The 13,494-nt window shown below is 35.9% G+C and overlaps 1 non-coding gene across 1 annotated transcript; it reads left to right on the forward strand.

Annotated features, from left to right (window-relative positions):
- Positions 1–12,930: 12,930 nt before the first annotated feature.
- Positions 12,931–13,037, forward strand: LOC128292457 (small nucleolar RNA R71). The gene has a single exon (XR_008282442.1). It is a non-coding gene; the product is annotated as a small nucleolar RNA R71 (small nucleolar RNA).
- The last annotated feature ends 457 nt before the right edge of the window (positions 13,038–13,494 follow it).

The following is a 13,494-nucleotide window of genomic DNA, read 5'->3' on the forward strand; positions in this document are numbered from 1 at the left end:
AAGAGGAAGTTTTGATGGTGGGTACTTTGGGATCTTTGTCTGAAGCAGATTCTGTACGTCCGATGGGATCATCAAGTTGTGATTTGTGAATCTTTAGATAATCGGACGTTTGATATTTCAAGTACCCATACTCCTTTGAATAACTCAATGAATTTTTTTGAGATTACCAAACAATTTCACGTTGGAAAACTAAATAGCCACTTTTTTGTCGTTTATGTTTTTTGGCTTTTATTTATTTTTTTCGTTTGGTTTAATATTTACTTTGTCCCTTTAACTTAAACATTTTTATCTAGTAAGTCTTTAATTATTTTGGACTTAGTGTCATGTAATGCGGATTAAAATACTTGACAAATTTATAAAAAAGTCTAATGAAAGTAAATTAATTAAATTAGGCTCATTCGATCAATTTAAATGGGCTCGATTCGTGAAACATGTGGAAAAGTTTATCTATTTAAAACTTTGAGTGAAACATCTTACAAAGGTAATTATTATAAATCCTAAGGAATAAAAATGTATAGAGTTTAAATCTCTTAATACTCTCATCTTATAGATAGGCACTAATCTTAGCTATTTATGTAATTTAATCTATACTATTGGAACTGGAGGAACTTAACTATAAATAGAGGTTTTCTCTAACCTTCAAAGTAATAGAGATACTTTGAGAGCATTTACTCAAACACATAGTGTGTGTTGCTTTCTTGTGGTATTTTTTGTTCTTTCATTGTTCTTTCAGAGTCAGGCTAATATAGGCGGATTTAAATTCAAAAAGTCGCCTAAGGTCACATGAATTGCGGACTAAAATTATAGCCTCATGATACTAGTTGGTACTTGAACTTGTATTCAGTGAATTAGGCCAGTATTCTATATTAACATTGTTAATTTGTACTAACATGACACTGTTAGCCAATTCAATGGTGCCATGTTGTAGATTCCTAGTATGTCATGTGACAAATACAAATAAAAAAATTAAAAATATAAATTAATAAAATATATATATAATTTTTCACATCAAGAATGAACTTAGACAACCATGCCTAAATTCATTTCAAATGTGTTTTTAGTAATTTTAAATATTTTTATTTTATAAAATATTAAGTTATTTATACTATTATTTTAAAATAAAATATATAGAATTTTAAAATATGTAAAGGGTTTTTAATTCTAAAAATTAGAATAAATTTGAACAAATGTGAAAAACATAGTTTTTTATTAATTTATATTTTAAATATTTTTTTATTTTTTAATCTATGTTTGTTGTATGACATAGTGAAACACCATTGAATTTGTTAGTAGTGCTATGTAAACACAAATCGTATCAATTTGGTTGACGAAATACAAATTTAAGTACCAACAAAATCTAAAGAAAAAAGATCAACTAGGTACAAATGAACAAGTTTAAGGGCAAAATAGATATCAACTCATTTAGTTTATATAAGTTAATAAGAATACAAAATTATCCTTGAGCTCTAGCAAAAAAAAAAAGAAGTTAAATCTTATTATTATTTTATATATTATGCATAAATTAGATATTTAGTCTTTGCATTTTAATTTTTTTAATTTTGTGACTTTTGTAGAAGTTGTTAATTGTAAATATAAGCAATTAGCACCGGTGATTAGTTTGCTTTAAAGTAGTTAATTAATTTGATTTCCACCAGTAATAGTTTTATATAAACTAGAAATTGTAACTTTATTTAGTGAGACAACACACTATGCAACAACATGGTATCAGAGGTGAAAATCAGGTTAAAATTGCCTCGTTTTTCATTTTTTTTGGTTTTTTTTCTTTTTTTATTTCATGTATTCTTGATTTCTTGCCTGCCATCATCATCAAGTCGGGTCCTCTGTACCATCACTATTATATCTTGTCACTCTGCTACCTCATGCTGTTCTGTCAATTAGTTTCTTGATTCACCATGTCATATCACGTGGCTTTATTGATTGGTTTCTTCTCTTGTTTCTCGTAACTTTCTTGGTTTGTTGGTTTGTCCAATCACAATCTCAGATGTTTCAAGTAGTGGTGGTGATTCTTGCACTATTATTTATTTCAATCATCCGGTTATATTCATCCTCCAAGGCACCGGGTGTTTAATTGGTTTCTCATCAGTTGGTCGACGATGAGAACTATGCCATTTGGAGTCGTTCCATGCGTATTGCATTATAAGCCAAGAATAAACTCGGTTTTGTTGATGGATCTTACATAAGGGACTTTATTCCTCCTGTCCTTCAACCACAATGAGACCGTTACAATGCAATTACCTTATCATGGATTCTGAATAGTGTTAGTACTAAGTTATCAGCTAGGATCGTATTTGCCACTAATGTTGCATAAAGATGGAAAGAATTGAAAGAATGTTATGATAAAGTTGATAGGATTCAAGTTATTTTTCTTCATCACGAAATTACCTCTAATGTTCAAGGTACTGCTTCTGTTTCAGTATTTTTTACTTAGTTGAAGTTACTTTGGGATGACTACGATATGTTAGTACCAGTTTCTTTCTATAATTGTGAACTGGGTCTTAATGAGTCTTATGTTGCACTTCGTAGTCAGATCTTGATTATGTAGCCTCTTCCCTCAGTGAATATTGCCTATTCTATGTTAGTTCAATAAGAGTCTCAGCAACTGTATTCTTCAAGAGTGTCTCTTATTTATCGCATGACCTTGTATTCTTTCAATATGCAAACTCAAAAGAAACAATTCAATGGGATTTGTGATCATTGTAAGGTGCAAGGGCAAAAAAAGATATCTTGTTACAAGTTAATTAGTTTCCTCTGGATTTTAAGTTCACTAAGCTCAAGTCAATTGGTTCCATGGCTAATCATGTTGAGTCAACCAAGTTATCTTCTAAATCTTTTTCTATATATACTTCTTTACCCTCGGTGCCAATATTCACTTAAGAATAATATTAATAGTTTTTAAGTTTATTAAATAATGATTCTAAACAAGCGGTCACTTCAATTGAAGGAACTACTCATATGGCAAGTATGGTTCCTAAGCCATCTTCCTTCTAGTGGATTTTGGATAATAGGGCTATAAATCATATGATATATGATGGAAAATGTCTTGAATCTCTTACTTTATGTGCTTCAAACTCAACTTTTGTCCAATTACCCACTGGCAAATCAGTTCCAATCATTCATACTGGCACATACACTTTATTTCTTTCTGCAAAACTTACGAATGTCTTTCATATACTGAATTTCAATTTCAATTTTCTTTCCATTTCCAAGTTAACACGTGACTTACATTGTTTTGTCTTTTTTTTATCCTTATTTTTATTTCTTTAGGACCTTTGTAATGGACATGTGAAGGCAATTGGTAAGGAGCAATATGGTCTCTACATACTTATGTCACAATCCCCTCTTCGTCAACCACCTTGTTTATCTACATCATCAATTGTTTCCTTTGCTCTCAAGATACTTCATTTCTTTGACATTCTCACTTTGAAAATATTTCTTTTTCCAAACTTAATAAATTTGATTATGTAACATGTCTTTTGGCTAAACAAACAAGACTTCCTTTTCCTATTAGTCATTCAAGAGCTACAACCCCTTTTGATTTAGTTCATTGATCGCGTGATTTCATGATAGGTTTTAAATATTTATAATTACTCGTTCTTGAACTAACTATTATCGCGATGTAGGCAAGTGTACCTATCGAACAGTAGTATAGTTTTAGCAAGACCGGATTGTCAAACCCAAAGGAACTAAAAGTACTAGTAATGATTGTCTTTTTATTATCTAGAAGAATAAAGAGGTTTTTGTTTTAACTAACTAATTACCTAAACTAAGAACGTACAGAGAATGGAATTGGGGAATTGCTTTTGGAAAAATCGATTGAATGAAGATAATACCTGAGGAAAAATCCACCTAGACTGTACTTGTTATTCTGGCTCCGAATCGGACGATTTATTCATTTAACTTATTCCGTAGAGATCCCTAAGTTATGTTATTATCCCTATTCAAGACTAATAATGTCTAATCCCTAGATTGAATAACATAGATTTTTCTCTAATTAACACTTTAGGGTTGCATTAACTCGATCTATGGATCCCCTTATTGTGTTTCACCCTAATTCGGTAAAATCTTGTCACCCTATATCTAGGCGCGCAATCAACTCCACTTAATTATGACAAATGTACTCTTAAAACAGGGTCTATTCCTCCTCTGAATAAGAGCTTATCTTGAATCGGTATCCTCGGATATCAAAACAAGAATTAAGAACACATAATTAAGAACAAGTCAAATATTTATCATACAATTCAGAAAATAATAACAATATTCGTCTTAGGTTTCATTCCCCTTAGGTATTTAGGGGATTTAGTTCATAACTAAATAAGAAAACATCTTAAAATAATAAAGAATACAAAACATAAAGAAAACCTAAAACTTTTGAAGGGGAATTAAGGAGAGATCTTCAGTCTTGATAATGAATCCGGCTTCTGAGATGAATCAATCGACTTTCTTGGAGTAATTCCTTACCCCCTACTCTGTCCTCCCTTTTCTTCCTTTTCTAGGGTGTATTTATAGGTCTTGGAATGCCTTAAAGCCCTCAAAATTAATCTTTTCCGAATTGGACTCAACTTGGGCTCGACAGGGACATGCCCGTGTGCAATTACTTCAGGCCGTGCTCGAGCCTGCTAAATTGACATGGCCGTGTAGTCTGCCTGTGTGAGGAGGTCCAGGCCGTGTTGATTTCATACTTTGGCACATTTTTTCTGTTTTTGGCCCGTTTCTCGTTCCTTTCGCTGCCCGTGTGCAATTACTTCAGGCCGTGCTCGAGCCTGCCAAATTGACATGGCCGTGTAGTCTGCCTGTGTGAGGAGGTCCAGGCCGTGTTGATTTCGTACTTTGGCACATTTTCTCTGTTTTTGGCCCGTTTCTCGTTCCTTTCGCTCTCCTATGCTCTCCTAAGTGTAAAACATGAAATTAAAGCATTAGGAGCATCGAATTCAACAATTCTAATGGAAAATCATCCATAAAATGTGTTAAACATGGGGTAAAAATATGTATAAATTACGGTTTATCAAACACCCCCACACTTGTAATGGCCTAAATTCATGGTTATCGGAACAATAGTTTCGTAACCATAGATTCGATTTAAAGAGAAATTTATTTCAATATTTTTGCTTGAAAATTTATATGATAGGAAAATCGTATGAAAATATTGATAGGAAAATTTTATCGGTTTAGTGATTAGTTAGAAAAAGAAATTATTGAAGAAATTGGGTAAAATAAGGTATCGAGACCTCTATCTCGTAAAACCTAGTCAAAAATAATTTTATAAATACTTATGAAATGTTATTAATGTGGTATTAAAATTTCGTTAGGAAATTTTAATGTTTGGGTAGTCAATTAAATGAAAAGGACTAAATTGTAATAGGTGTAAAAGTTGCTAGAGTGATTAAATAGCTTAAGAGTCTAATGAGAAAGGATTTAAAGGCAATTAGACCCAAAATTTATTTGGGCTGGACGGCAAGGGTATGAAATCGAGAAAAATTGATAAATTAAGGGTAAAATTGGAATATTGCAAAATTAACTAAATAAAACTAGGACTAAATAGGAAATATCTAGATTTCTCTTCATTTCTCTTCAATTCCAGCAGCTAAAAACGCCATAGGAGGGTTCTCTAAGCTGGTATTTCATAATTTTGCACCAAGTGAGTTAATCTTTGCCTTTTCTTGTAATTTTGTGTTTCTAAGACTTTTACAACTAGGTCCTACTATTAAATTCATTAGTTTTTGATTTCATGGATGAAATTGAAAGTCACCATGGTTGAGTGCTGTAAGTTCGTGTAACTTGAATTATATTCTTAAATGCTTGAGATTGTATGTTATTAATGTGAATATGATTTGAGTGTTCATTGTATGAAAATTTATGAAACATTGATATATTTGATAAAATGGGAAGAAATCCCATTTGAATGAAAGGAAAATTCGATGGATCTCTGAAAAGGAATTGACGGTAAAGAGGATCTAGCCCGGACGGGTGATCCTATCCTGATATAGCCCTCCCGAAGAATATGTGTAAAATGGATTTAGTTCGGACGGGTAATCCAATTAGGGTCTCAATTTAGCCTGACTGGTAATTCAGATCCAAGCTCATTAGAGTAATTGTCGTTGCAGGGGATTTAGCCTGGACTGGTAATCCCGACAATACTCTATGAGTTTAAATTGAAGGGGATTTAGCCTGGACTGGTAATCCCACTGCAAGGTTGAGGTTCGCGGGAGTGTGCTCTCTGAAATGGATATGTGCGCACATGAATATGAATTGACGAACCCGGAAATGTACACTAAAAGTGTATCTCTGAAAATCCATCAAAAATTCCAAGAAATTCAACGGGATAAATATGGAAAAATAACAAGGAAATGGAAATCATGGTATTGATGAGCTCATCAATCATAGAATATATTATTGGTACATGGAAATTATTATACTAACTTGAATGTTGAGTTTGTGCATATTAGGATAATAATGCATTGAATGGATATATGGATGTTTATTGTATTGTATTGAAAATATTAGGTAAGTATAATTCTTGTTACATGAGCTTACTAAGCACAAAGTGCTTACCCCATTTCCTTTTTCCCTGTTTTGTAGTGTTAAGAGCTCGGAGGTCGGATTTGGTCGGAGACACATCACACTGTCAACCTCAGGATTTCGGTATATAAAGAAACTTTATTTTGGAAATCAATGGCATGTATAAGCTAACAAAGTAAATGTTAACGTGAAATGAATGTAAAGTTAGCCATTAGTATGGTTAACAAACCTGGTTTTAGATATGTGATGATGTTATCTTATAAATATGCATGAATTTATCTTGAAAATATGTTGAATTGATTTGGTTGATGTGGATTGGTCTCGATTTAATATTGCAGGGAAGGTTAGATATTTATAAAGAGGTTATATTGAATATAAAAAAAAATTTAATTCGTAAACTCCGGTAATGCCTCGTACCCTATTCTGGTAATGAATACGGGTAGGGGTATTACACTTAAGCATTTGCTTGTCCTCAAGCAAAATTCTCAACTCATAATCAAAATAAATTCTTCTCAACTTATAATTTCTATCGATAATATCTCAGAATAACCCATAGGTAATCATACATTGAGAATTCAACTAAAAGAACATAAAAGTTTCAAACATTCCAAGTTGAGTATTTATTCATGCAAACATAGGTGTTTCTCCTCATTTAAGTAATTACCTTTGATTCAGAATACCACAGAGTTTCACATCCTCACTACAAATTCACTCAAATCACTCAAGGTGTTTAAGGACAATAAATGAAGCACTCAATAGTCAATAATGAAAAGTCATTACCATAGGCTTGCATGAAAATCAAATCTCCACCACTATAATTTAAGATGATACATCAATCAAAAAGTCTTTAGAGGGTTGTAATGAGGTTTGGTTAGGGGGTGTGGTCACAAGCTGAAAGAAAGGGTTAGAATCAAGATTGAATTGAAAAATTACCTAACTAGAAAAAGAGTTAATCACTACTTGCGTACAACAGAGCTTCTTCTCAGACTAAGGAATCTAACTTCTGAAGCTTACAAATAGAAGATCACTACTAATATGTATACATTTTTTTTAAGAACACATTAAATTACAGAGTAGAATAAAACATAGCTAAGCAACTATTTCAATTCAAATCTTGACAAAAAATGGGGCTTAAATTAATTTAGGGGATTTCAACAATAATGGGTTAAAGGTTAATATTAAGGATAATACAAGAAATGGCTTGTTAGGCTCAAGGGGGTTCACTAGGGGTTAATTGTGGAGGTAGGCTTTTCATGGCATGAGTGGGTTAATCCTAAGTGCCTTAATCATTTTGACATATCAAATCAAATGGTGTGGTCTCAACATGAATAATCAAGCAAGTTCTAGAATAACAGTTCACTATTGACGCACTCAAAGCAATAATAAAAGTGAGCATGAAAGAATTAATAGATGCTCAAAAGGCTCCAAAATCTCACAAAAATTATGGCTTTTTGATGTTTAAAACTTGTGAATCCCAACTCAAAGTAATACCTAAACTTTAGGGAAACAACCTAAGATTTAAATTCTTAAAAATCAACTTATCATGCTTGATTCTTTAATGTCTTAAAGTTTAAATAATCAATGCATAAATGCCTATGTTTTAACTCAAGATATATCAATCAAAATTTATCCTAAATATGATATGAGAGCTTTTTAAGTGAATAAGGCAGTCATTCAAGGATTTTTCTGATAATAAATAAATACCCCCCACACTTAAGATGTACATTGCCCTCAATGTACAAAGATAGATATTAGAGTATAAAAATAAGATAGGGAGAGAAGTGGAACTTCCTGTATAATGAATTCCTCGAACTAGAGTTCTTGAGAGTAATCGATTCGAGAGTGGAGGAGGATACTCCGGCGGTCGTAGAGGTTCATTAGGCCATAAGTCCTACGCCAAAAGTATATTATCTCTAGTGGTAGCTATGGTCGTGGGCGAGCAGGACATGACAGTCTTGGAGAACCTTTCATGGTGGAGTTTTAGTTCCTATGTGATGATGAGCTTAAGAGCTCTATATAACTGTGATAAAATCAAGAACTTTTTAGGGGATATTAGGAAGAATAATTACTCAAAAAGAAATAACCGAAATTAATAACTAAAATAAAGTTTCTAAAATCTAATAAAAATAAAAAGTCGTTTTAATAAAAATTAAAAACATAAAATAATAAATAAATGTTTTTAAACATCTTCATCGCTGGATGGTTCGCGAGGTAAGACTGGCGATGAGATGTGGAGGTGCTGACAAATTTGCTGTAGAGTAGCATCAATGTTGTCAAATCATTGAAAACACTGCTGCTCGAATCGAGTGAGGCGCTCAGAGATGTCAGCATATGAAGCCGCCGCATGAACTGGACGAGAGTGTGGTGGTGGCTGAGTCGGTGGGTCCTCATGCTGTGGGGGAACATCATCAGGAATGTCCTCGTAGGCCTCCTCCTCTGTAGATTGGGCGAGACGATACTAGGGAGGGTAGGTTCCTCAGCGCCTCTCGATCATCCTCATGCTAAGCATGTTCGAAATGCCTTATGGAGACATTTGGCCAATGAGGGTGAGGGATGATTCTTGGGCCGCGGTGTTAAGGAGCCCGAAGTATCACGCTAGTCGAGTCACGTAGGGGCCAATAGAGATAACCCCCTTCCTATGCCGTTCCGTCTGGTGCTGAATCGCGAGGGCGTTGAAGTAGGCAAGGTTAATGACGTGCCCGTGCAACATACACCATAAAAAGTAGGCGTTGTGAGTGTTGATGACGCCAGTGCTCTCTCGCCTCCCTGTAATCGTGTGAGCTAAAATGGCGTGTAGGTACCTCAGGGATGGTGGGAGAATTGATGCCTTGGAGCGACTAGGATTGTAGGAGGCTGCGCCAGGGGCCAAAGTGTGCCAGCACTTCGAAGGAGAGAAATGTATGTGGCGAGTGAGAGCATCTAAGTCATTTTCCTCCTTGAACTCCTCCGTATATAAGCCTAGTGCAGCACCGAATTCTGGGACGCTTAGCTGGAGGACTAACCCGCCTAGGCGAAATTAGTCCGTGCCGGGATCATCGTAATTTATCATTACGGTTTGAAGATGGAATGTTGAGCATAGTTCCATCGTGTGCTCGAGGTATGTTGGTTCAATGATCACAAAGAACAGCTTCTAAGGGTCGGTGGTTAGGAGGACCCGAATTGCATCAGCCAACTGAACTTGTTCTACTGCAGCTCAGTCGATGCAGCAGCCCGCAATTAAGGGTCAGGCCCGAAGTATTTGGAAAAGCTCTTCCTGAGGCCCTCGGGGGAACTGCAGGAAAGGGTGACGAATTTTCGTGGTTGGACCCGCGGAAGATGATGCTCCCTTCCTTTTCTTCGAGGCAGGTACGGCAGTTTTCTTTCCTCATGAAGACGATATTAAAAGCCTGTAATATAAAGAATAATAATAATAGGTAAACGAATTCGAAAAAGTAAAAGACATGAATTTGAACTAACTATTTCAGCCAAGACTACTAATATGAAGTAAACTCAACCATAATAACAATGAGAATGAGAATAGAAATGTAATGGGTATGAGGTTCTCCTAATCTCAATTTAACACGGAATGTATGATAACTAACCTAGGAATGCAAATTAAATGATAGAAAAATGAAAAATAGTTCAAAAGATATGAAGATTATGTTGATAATAAGCATTAGAGATAAGTAAAATAGAAGTGAAAGGAGTAAACAAACGCTAAGGGAAAGAGATTGAACGTCAAAAATAAAGTGGAAAGCGGTACACGGGCGTGGCAGGGAGGCCGTGTGGAGTTGCAGCGGCTAGGGTTAGGGTTTTTGAATGGGGAAGAAAGTGAGTAGTGCAGGGTATTTATAGATTTTGGGCTACACGGCCATGGCACACGCCCATGTTCCCCAATTTATGCCCGTGTGTTTCGCGTTTTTCCTATTTAGGCGTATCTGAAATTTATCATATGTCCGTGTACCTCGGGCGTGCGGGTTCACACAGCCGTGTCGGACGACCATGTCTAGCTTCGTTCGCTTCTCCCACGCCCGTGTGTGCACGCCCCACGCCCGTGTTAATTTGACAGGTTCGACCAAGGGTGTTAGATACTGGCGTCTCGCATGCCCGTGCTAGTTTCTCAGTTTCAACCACGAGTCTTCCACACGGGCGTGTCGCACGCCCGTGTTGTTTTGGTAGGCTCGACCACAGTTATGTCACACGGCCGTAGCGTTTTATCGTAGCCCGTGTTTGGGGAAATCCCTACCCTATTTTCACAAGGCCATAAGCAGGCCCGTGTGCTTGGCCGTATCTCTGTGGAAAACCTGTATTCGAGAGCTCCGTTAGTAAGTTAGATATAGAAGACTAAATTTTTAAAGAAGTTAATACAGTTAGTGCTCGGGTTGCCTCCTGAGAAGCGCTTATTTATAGTCTAAGCTTGACTTACCTCTCCGTTGAATAATCATGGTGGTTTGAGGAGTTTATACTCCTCATTCCTGTCATCAATCTCATCAAAATAAGGTTTTAAACGGTGTTGTTTACCTTAAAAGTGCCGAACTTGGGGTGCCTTACCTCTACCGAACCAAATGGAAAGATACTAAGTACCGTAAATGGGATTTCTGCATTCGGTGTGGTAGTGACAATGTGGGGATCTGCGGCATCTAATAAGACTCTATCTTTAATTTTAAGTTGATTTGGAAAGGTATTAAGCTCATTCTGTCGTAGATTTGGTTTGTCGGGTGTTCTTGGTTTATACGTCCGCTATTTATCGAGTTCCTCGATTTGTAATCTTCGATCTTCATGAATAGGTCCTTTGCTATTGCTTGAGAATGACTCGTGTGCTTTCTTCAAACTTATTTCCTGTAAAGTAGGTTGTACCATATTGTCAGTTTTAGGAGAATGGGTTAAACGATCACCTTCAATTCCCAATGTGTTGCTAGAATTGCGAGCTTGAAGGGTGATTGTTTCATCTCCCACACGGAGTGTGAGTTCACCTGTGCCAACATCAATAATCGTTTTAGCAGTTGCTAAAAAAGGCCTTCCCAGAATTAAAGGAGTGTTGCTATCCTCCTCTATATCTAGAACAATAAAGTCAACGAGAAATATAAATTTATCGATTTTAATTAGTACATCTTCAATAATACCCCTAGGGAACCTTATAGTTTTATCTGCTAATTGAATGCTCATTCTAGTTTGTTTGGGTTTCCCGAGACCTAATTGCTTAAACATTTTGTAGGACATGACGTTAATACTAGCCCCTAAATTAGCTAATGCATTATTAACATCTAAAATACCAATTAAGTAAGGAATTGTAAAACTCCCTGGATCTTTTAGTTTGTTCGATAGTTTATTTTGGAGAATAGCTGAGCAAACTGTGTTTAGTTCCACGTTTGACGCTTCGTCCAACTTCCGCTTATTTGCTAAAAGTTCCTTTAAAAATTTCATTGCGTTTGGCATCTGCGATAGGGCTTCAATAAACGGTAAGTTAATATGTAATTTTTTTAAGAGTTTAAGGAACTTACCAAATTGTTCATCTGAGCGGTCTTTCCTTTTCGCGTTGGGGTATGGCACACGAGGTTTATATTCGACATTCACCGTTTTGTTTTTATTGTTATCTACCTCACATTGACCTTTGCTTACCACAGTTTCTTGCCTCCGTTCTGGTTCAGGCTCAACAACTCCTTCTTCATCTTGAATATTAATTGTGTTGAGCTGTTCCCTTGGGTTGGGTTCAGTATTACTTGGCAAGCTACCTTGTGGTCGTTCAGAAATTAGTTTGGAAAGCTGGCCTATTTGAGTTTCGAGCCCTTGGATCGACGCTTGTTGATTTTAAGTCTTTGTCTCGTGTTCGGAAACGAGTTTCGACATCAAATAAACTTTGAGAGCATCTTTTCAAGGTTCAACTTCTTTTCCTATTGGTAGGGTGGTTGTTGGTAGCTTGGAGGTGGTTGTGGTCTTTGATTTCCTTGACCGCTCCACGAGAAATTGGGGTGGTTCCTCCAACCTGTATTGTAAGTGTTACTATATGGATTGTTTTGAGGTCGAGGATTATTACCCATGTAGTTTAATTGCTCGTTATCCATGTTGTAGCCATAAGGTTGGTATTCCGAATAGCTTGTTCCACCTCCACTTACTTCGCACTGCATTACTGGGTGAACCTGTGAAGAACTAAGAAAACCATCAATCTTTTTATTTAAGAGTTCTATCTGATTAGAGAGTATGGTAACCGAATCGACGTTATAAACACCGGCTGTTTTCGTTGGCTTTGTCCTCATGACTTGCTACTGATAGTTATTCAGTGACATCTCCTCTATAAACTCATAGGCATCTTCAGGTGTTTTATTATTGATGGTTCCGCTAGCAGCTGCGTCAACCATTTGTCGAGTCGAAAGATTCAGGCCATTATGGAACGTTTGAACCTGTAGCTAAAGCGGTAACCCATGGTGAGGGCACTTTCTCAAAAGGTCCTTGTATCTCTCTCATGCATCGTAGAGTGTTTCTAAATCCATCTACACAAAAGAAGAGATATCATTACGTAATTTAGCCGTTTTAGTCGGCAGAAAATATTTTAGTAAAATTTTTCGGTCATTTGTTCCCAAGTAGTAATTGACCCTCGTGGTAACGAGTTCAACCACTGTTAGCTTTGTTTCCCAATGAAAAGGGGAATAACCGAAGATGAATGGCATCATCAAAGACACCATTAATTTTAAATGTATCGCATAGTTCTAAGAAGTTGGCTAAATGAGTGTTGGGATCATCATCCTGCAAACCATCAAACTGAACAAATTGCTGTATCATTTGAATAGTGTTAGGTTTTAATTCAAAAGTATTTGCAGCTATAGCAGGTCTAACTATGCTCGATTCAGTTCCTGTTAAAGAAGGTTTAGCATAATCATACATAGTGCGTGGAGCAGGATTTTAATTAATCGCAATTGTAAAAGGTAGCTGATTGCCTTGGTTTTCAGCCATCTCTTCGGTTGGGGGTTGAGTATCGTCTTC

The sequence above is a fragment of the Gossypium arboreum genome, chromosome 4, assembly GCF_025698485.1.
Source record: "Gossypium arboreum isolate Shixiya-1 chromosome 4, ASM2569848v2, whole genome shotgun sequence".
NCBI lineage: Eukaryota > Viridiplantae > Streptophyta > Magnoliopsida > Malvales > Malvaceae > Gossypium > Gossypium arboreum.